Below are 7,202 nucleotides of genomic sequence, written 5' to 3' on the forward strand. Positions count from 1 at the left end.
GGCTCTCTCCTAAGCCGCTTTATTCCCAGCGCATATCGTTAAGACTCTGGTCCACGATCCGAAGGAAATACCCGCGCGCTCCGCCTTCGTAAGACGACGCCGTTTCCGCTTCTCGTTTCCATACCGGCCGAGGGAATTAATTGCGACGACCGTGTCTTAATTGATAACGAACAGCGTTAAGTTCTCGCGTAATGTCCCTCCCGAAAGCGAGACAAGGGACGCGCGCGAATCAATGGAAAGCGCGATGGAGGGTCAAAGGAGACGGAGTAAGATGCTCGTCTCCAGCCAGTCCAGACTAACGGCCGACCGTGGAGCACAAGAGATGAAATAATGCCGACCACGAAGCCGTATTTGCATTAGCTATTCGTTTGACCCTAAAAACTGTCGGAACTGCACTGGCGACTGCTCGTAAAGCCAGGCTATGTTACAAGGGAATCGTAGCTACGCTCGAAATCTGAAACTCCACTCGAGATGGACCCCGAATTCTCGCGATTCTGTGATTGGGAGACGAGATTCGTTGGTAGATTCTTGGAGCGCGAGGACCTAAAGATTAAAACTTGACACCTCCTCGGTGTACACACACTATGTAATATATAAATTATATACACAGTTTCGGAAACCGAGGAATTATTTGCCTGACGGTGTGCAGGTACTTTTCGCATAGTAATTGTTATTTACGTTAATGTTTGTATTGTATTTTAATTCATTATATAGACTGTCCAATTATGTCGTACTATATCGTTAATTATATATTAAACCCGACGTGTAGCGTTGCAATTTTACTATTTATGGTTTATAATTAATCATTCTTCATTTACATTTCTGTATTTCATCGTGAATACGAATAGCATTCTATTGGCAAATATTACCATAGAAAGAAAGTTGCACTTTCATCATACTTTCCATCGATGACTTTTGCAAGCTACTATTAATAGAAGCAGCACCGTTTTTGACGTGCTAAGCGTCCTAATATATCTAGATATCCTTTTCGAGCTGATGAAATTAACAATGGGGTTGATTTCAAAGATCGAAAATTTAGCAGCGTTCGTAATTTTTTCATTGAAACCATTTCAAGCGAAACTTTCGTTTTATTAATCGATTTAACGCTACGAAATTGGTTTAATTCTAAGGATATCTAATTCTAACCTAACCGCAATCTAATTCTAGATATCCTAGAAGAGTTGAAGCAATTTCGTAGCATTAAATCGATTAATAAAACGAAAGTTTCGGTTGAAATAGTTTCAATGAAAAAATTACGAACGCTGCTAAATTTTCGATCTTCGAAATGGACCCCGTCGTTAATTTCATCAGCTCGAAAAGGATTTCGAATTTCCTCGTAAATTAAGATGGTGCACAAAGCTACATAACATCGCGATATCCGAAAGCAAGTCAGACACAATGTAATCAAGGATATCTCGCTGTGAGCAGTAAAACGCTGAATTACATGCATCATGCACGGCATAAAAATCCACGGAAGGAAGTATTCATACGACTCACCCCATAAATCGATACTTCGTGGAACGCTGGAGTCGTAGGTGCCTGGCAGAGAAAAAGAAGATGGTTGGTCACGGACGTTCCACGGGGTCAATCCTTTCGTTTCGTCGATCGCGTGTCCTCGGTGTGTCTCGACATGACGAATACGCCACGGCTGGTCGCACAATGTATCAGATTTTACGAGCGGCCACCTAGAAAAAGAAAAACGAACGAAAGAAACGAGTGTGACAGAGGAAAGAAAGAACGAACGAGAGAAGTTGGAGCGAAAATGGGGCGAAAAGGGGTGAAAGAGGTGAAAGAGGTGAAGGGACAAAGAGCAGCGACCGCGGGGGCAGATTTTATTACGTTATTTTGTTAATGCACTCGAAGACCGGTGATCCACGCGCCTTCAATGCGTCACGACAAAATATTTTATGTCTTTACGGTCAGAAAATCAACCATGAAAACCTTTTATGCCTTCCTTCTTCGGATTCGTTTGCAAAATTTCATGTACGCAAGATCTCGTCCTCGGAACGAGCAACGAAACTCCTTAAACGAGGTTGATAACAAGGAAGGAAAATCATAGCGGCGTAAGTGAAGACTTTGAGAGTTTGAATTTAGTCGCGTAATGCAACTTTTAAAAGTATCACCTCTCTGGTTTCATAATTAAATAACTTTTATCTTTGCTGCGATACGTTTCCATGACTTGAGGAAATATAATAAACGTAGAGCATTCATTTATAAGAACTACGTTTGTAGGTGACTTTTAAAGAAACCGCTGGATTACTATAATATCTCGCACTACCGAAACTTGTTGGAATCGGATAGAATCCAATTATAAGAAGAATTAATATTCCATTTTTCAAATTATAATTCAGCTATATCGCTTTCGAATTTTCCACCTTATTGTCTACGCTATTACGTTATTACATTCATTGATAAAAGAAAAGTTCTCGTCGTAAAAGGGTGGAAACGCGACCGCAAAACGAAACCTTGAAAATAGTTCCTTTGGAGGAAGAAGTTAATAAACCGAGGCTAAGTAGAGATAGAGAAAATAACACACTGATAAGGAGAAAACATCGTGGCGGTTTGGTATAAATAGGAAGCGGCTAGTAAACGAACGAAGTCGTAAGCAGTTGCCTCACGTACGCAATTTTTGCCGCCGCCGACGATCCTTGCCCGAATATTACAAGCGCGGACGATTTAGCACGGCGACGAACACAACGGCGACTCCCGTTGCATGTTTACACGGGGAATCGTAGGGGTTGTTGCCGGAAAGGTTAATTTTAGTCGGCCACCACCGGCGACGCTTGAAATCGCGTGTCGTAGGCGCCAGGCGTCGCGTTCTCTCTTTGACGAAGGCATTTTCCAAATTTTCTTCGAAATTTAGTTCATTTCTATAAACATGGGCAGATTATTAGAAAGCGGTAATTTAAACGATTGTTACAATATCATTTTTGTCATCGCTTAATCTTGTGTATGATAGAACAGTTATGTTATCGTACAAAGCCTAATTCGCTTTGTTTCTTTCTTCGTTAGGCGTTAGGAAATCTCAATGATCCAGCTATATGTAATTTACTTTTAAAAAAACAACGTATAATTACCATAATTATTTCTAGTTCGATGTTTAACTGATACATTCGCGATGAATTTTCTCCTAGAAAAAGATTCGCAGAACGATTACATCTGTTGTCGCGATTTTAAAACTTAACAAGGGATAAAGATCTTAATTTCCCTTCTGTTGGATTCAACGTAAAAAAGAGTATCTAAACAGCTTCTTAATTGTTCTTATAGCATCGTCGACTTAGGTATCTAATACTGAATATTCTACCAATTCTCGGATCTCGAGATCTTTTTAGGCTTTCATCTTTTTACTACATAACATAAATATTCTTCGTATCATAAATAAAAGATTACAGTACTTAAAAAGATTATCGAAATTAAAGACTATAATAGAGATAAAAGACTTGCACGAATTGCGCGATGACGCGAGAAAGTACTTTGCTCGGTTAAACTGTAAAATGCTCGGAAACTTTGATTTCAACGCCCGGAAGTCTTGATGAGAAGCTATTAAGGTTGCATATTTGGAAGAAAGGCGACTAGTTTCTGGCAAAAATGGTACCTTTACGATTCGTTTGTACCGAGAGGCTTTACGGATAGCATTTAGAGTCGGCATCGCCTTGTTGTCTCGAGGACCACCTCGTTTTACGAATGGTCTCGCGGAGGCAACGCGTATCTGTCAATAAATACGTCTCGAGATATTTTAACAGCGGCAATAATTTTCGTCGCATCATAAATCAGCGTGTACAGCCGCAATGTATAAAGGGCGCACCCTCTTCCATTCGTTCTTTTTCTTCGTCTTCTTTCTTCTTTCTTCGTCTACGATGGACTCTTGTCCCAAAAGTGCTCTGCAAACTAGTTTATGTCCATATAATAAATTTTTAAATTTATTTCATGCTTAGACTTGGAAACTCGATAGTAAGTTAGACCGACAAACGTTCGTTTACTTACGTTCGTCTTCAATTTGACAATTCGCGGTTAAGTAACCGTTAAATTTTCGATATCATTGCACAAAATTACAAAATTGCGTAAAATAACCGCGCTCGTAGTTTACACATTCGCTGCTATTGACGCATACGTTGCATCGATCCAATCGTCCAAGTAACGTTATTGCTTCGGCAGGTGTGTTTTTGTTTCGATTTTTTAATTTTTGTACGATTCTTCCGCAAGAGGAACGTGAGAATGAATAATCATGACGCACTCGTGTAAGAAACAGAGAAATGAAAAATATGTAGGAGCCGTAACGCACGAAATCATAAACTGAAAATTGCAAAGTTATGTTTTCAAGAATAAAATCATTCAGGCGCGTTTGCGTGACGATAATTTCGTTTTAACGAGCAATTTGGTGGAACGTTCAAACGAGCATATCGCTGGAAATGAAACACGCGTTCCTCTACGTTTGCTCCTCCGCAGTCATTTAACATTCCTAGAGACGTACGTGTCGTATTGATTCAATGAATGTACGCGCGGCAGCCGTGACAGTAGTCTTGGTAAATTCCTTACCTGACTCACGGGAAGTACCTCTACGTCTTCTAGCCTATTTGCCGTGAGATAATATCGCGAGTAAATTGTTGCGCGGGTCGATCATATTTCAGAACTACCGTGAGCATTTCCACATTGCTGATACGCGAACCTGGCGAATGTTCTCGCGATAAAACCATACCATTGCATCGATAACAGGCACAGTAGCTATACGATTTCGTACCAAAACGTCAAACAAACGTCCCATAAGGTCTTTAAACTGCCATCTACGAACTGGTTAATTCCACGATTTTTTTCATTTAAAAAAAAGCTTTACAAGGGTAAGCAAAGAATTTCAGGATTTGTTAAAGTAGCGTGAACTCTATGAATTGCCGTTTACAAACTAGTCAATTCCAGGATTTCTTTTTAATTAAAATCAAAGCCCACGAGCTGTATACATATTAATTGATCGCAAGATTTTTATACGAAACAATATTTAACATATTAAATATATTTAACAATAACGCATAGTAATATATTTAACAGTCAGATAAATTTTAATAAATATTTGACGATATATATGATAATTTTATATATACAGGGTGGTTGATAACTGGTGGTACAAGCGGAAAGGGATTCTACGCGAAAAAAGAAGTCGAAAATATAGATAAACATTTTTTTTAATTTTTTTTTTTAATTTTTCCATCGAGACAACGATCTACAGTGAGATCCGTTATAACTTACAGCACGCGTACCGAGCGAAAATTCAACGTCGATTTTCTCGAAAACAAAGCCTCGAACGAAAAATTTTTATTCTATATTTTCGACTTCCTTTTTCGCGTAGAATCACCCCCTTTCCGCTTGTACCACCAGATACCAACCACCCTGTACAACTAGCCTCTGTAAAGTGATGAATTGTAAAATATTTTGTTTTAGGAACCGTATCCATAAATTCTATACGCTGTGCTCTACAAATTAATGAATTTTCGAATTTTTCCACTTAGAACTCCGCTCTATAAACTACCCTTCGCAAATTAATCAATTTGATAATTCCTTAGAATCTAAACCACCCTCTGCAAACTCGTTCGATTAAAAAGTACATTATAAGGAATAATCCTTTACAAATAGCCTTTACGAACTGACCGATTCCACAATTTAGTAATAATAATCTAAACTCCAAACCCAGAAATTACGTTTACCAACAGAAATAAATTCACTGCTCAGAGATTCAAACAATCTCCGCCCATTCGCAACGACGAAACTTTTTATCTGTCGGCCGAGCAAGATTCTCGAGACCGAGACAGACTCTTTTCCGGCAGAATGACGATGGACTATTAAATTTATAAATCACCAGTCAACACAATTGGTCGCGCTCGCGGACATGTGACGGCACATCAGTCACGTAACGGTTCAACCTAGTCTGGATCAGCAGAGCGAACGCGAAGGAGCGTACCAACGCGATTTAAGGGAAGCAAGGGTGACCAGTTCGTATACGAGTTTCGGCTGAGTTAATGGTTTTTCAACGAGCAGGAGACACGCGAGTGAAAGCGCCTCGTGAAAGATAATTCGACAGCTGTGAAAGCACGTGCACGCATCGTTAAGGAACCCGATTGTACACGCCTGTAAGTACCTGTAATTGAAGAGGAGGAGGAGGAGGAGAAGGATATACACGAGGAACATTTGACAAGCTAATTCCTCGCGTTTACGTACGATCGGTTGCGATGATCATTGGGACACGCGACATCGTGTCCATGGGAAAAGACGATACGTCATAGTTCTTCGGTGAAAAACGAATCGATTCTCAAGCACCTCCGTACGAAGCTGATACGCGCGGACAGGGAAACAAGGTATGATACTTCGCGTGAAAGCAATTACTTGGCGCAGGATCATAGCGTAATTAAATAATTTGATGTTGGATAACTTGTCTATACCTATCAGATTTCATGTCGTTGTTCATGTTTATTAAATCTCTTCGGATTGGGTTGGATAATATAGTAAAATATCTGATTACACTCATCAAGAAAAAGGTAATTATGAAAGTTGAGACTAGAGAAGTAAATAGACGGGTATAAATAATGGAGACGTGCTCCGTTTCTCCGTACTTATCAGACCTTGGTGACGCTGTTCATGTTTACTACATCTTTTATGGTGTTAAGGTAAAATAAATATCAAATATCTAACACTGTACAGTATTCGATTACCATCGCTGAAATAGAGATAGCAATGAAAATTAAAAGAATCTATGAAAAAAAAAAATGGATATGGATGGATATGAATAACGTAAAAGAAGGTGAAATAGGTAAAACATGCCCGCAAAACTAAATAACTTGGAAAGTAAACCTGAATCGATACGTACAATTGATTGTACGCTTTGAAATACCCTGTATATTGTATATATTTAGAGACTTTGAAATTCTCGTAGAATAAAGTCGATTAAACTTGGACATTGAAAAGTGATGGGATTTCATCAGGGAGATTGCACGAAAGGGTACAACGTTTTAAATAATGTCGAAGCATAAAAAGAGATTGTCGCGGCAACGAAGGTAATATCGAGCGAGCCGATAAAGCATAACGAGCCGTGCTCCAACTCGACTCCCCCTTTTCCAATTTTTCAATTTCCATTTCACGTTTCCTACCGCGTTTTCCACGCGAAAGGACACGAAAAAAATCCGCAAAGCGGGTCACAAATTGCCCCGGCGGAAGCCGGG

At 39.5% G+C, this 7,202-nt stretch overlaps 1 protein-coding gene and 1 long non-coding RNA gene across 3 annotated transcripts in view; one reads left to right on the forward strand and one right to left on the reverse strand.

Moving 5' to 3' along the window:
* Nucleotides 1–1,263: 1,263 nt before the first annotated feature.
* LOC112214129 overlaps nucleotides 1,264–7,202 on the reverse strand; it is a 136,345-nt gene continuing 130,406 nt past the window's right edge. Inside the window, exon 3 of the long non-coding RNA XR_002948045.2 lies at nucleotides 1,264–1,685. This is a non-coding gene — a long non-coding RNA (uncharacterized LOC112214129). The remainder of the gene's footprint in view (nucleotides 1,686–7,202) is intronic.
* LOC100741809 (protein C12orf4 homolog) overlaps nucleotides 5,890–7,202 on the forward strand; it is an 8,171-nt gene continuing 6,858 nt past the window's right edge. Inside the window, exon 1 of one of the 2 annotated variants that reach the window (XM_012394451.3) lies at nucleotides 5,890–6,341. The gene's annotated coding sequence lies outside the window, so the exon portion shown is untranslated. The remainder of the gene's footprint in view (nucleotides 6,342–7,202) is intronic. The other variant, XM_024372639.2, reaches the window with a different exon arrangement.

This window comes from Bombus impatiens, unplaced genomic scaffold (assembly GCF_000188095.3).
Source record: "Bombus impatiens unplaced genomic scaffold, BIMP_2.2 scf_0089, whole genome shotgun sequence".
In the NCBI taxonomy this organism is placed as follows: Eukaryota; Metazoa; Arthropoda; class Insecta; order Hymenoptera; family Apidae; genus Bombus; species Bombus impatiens.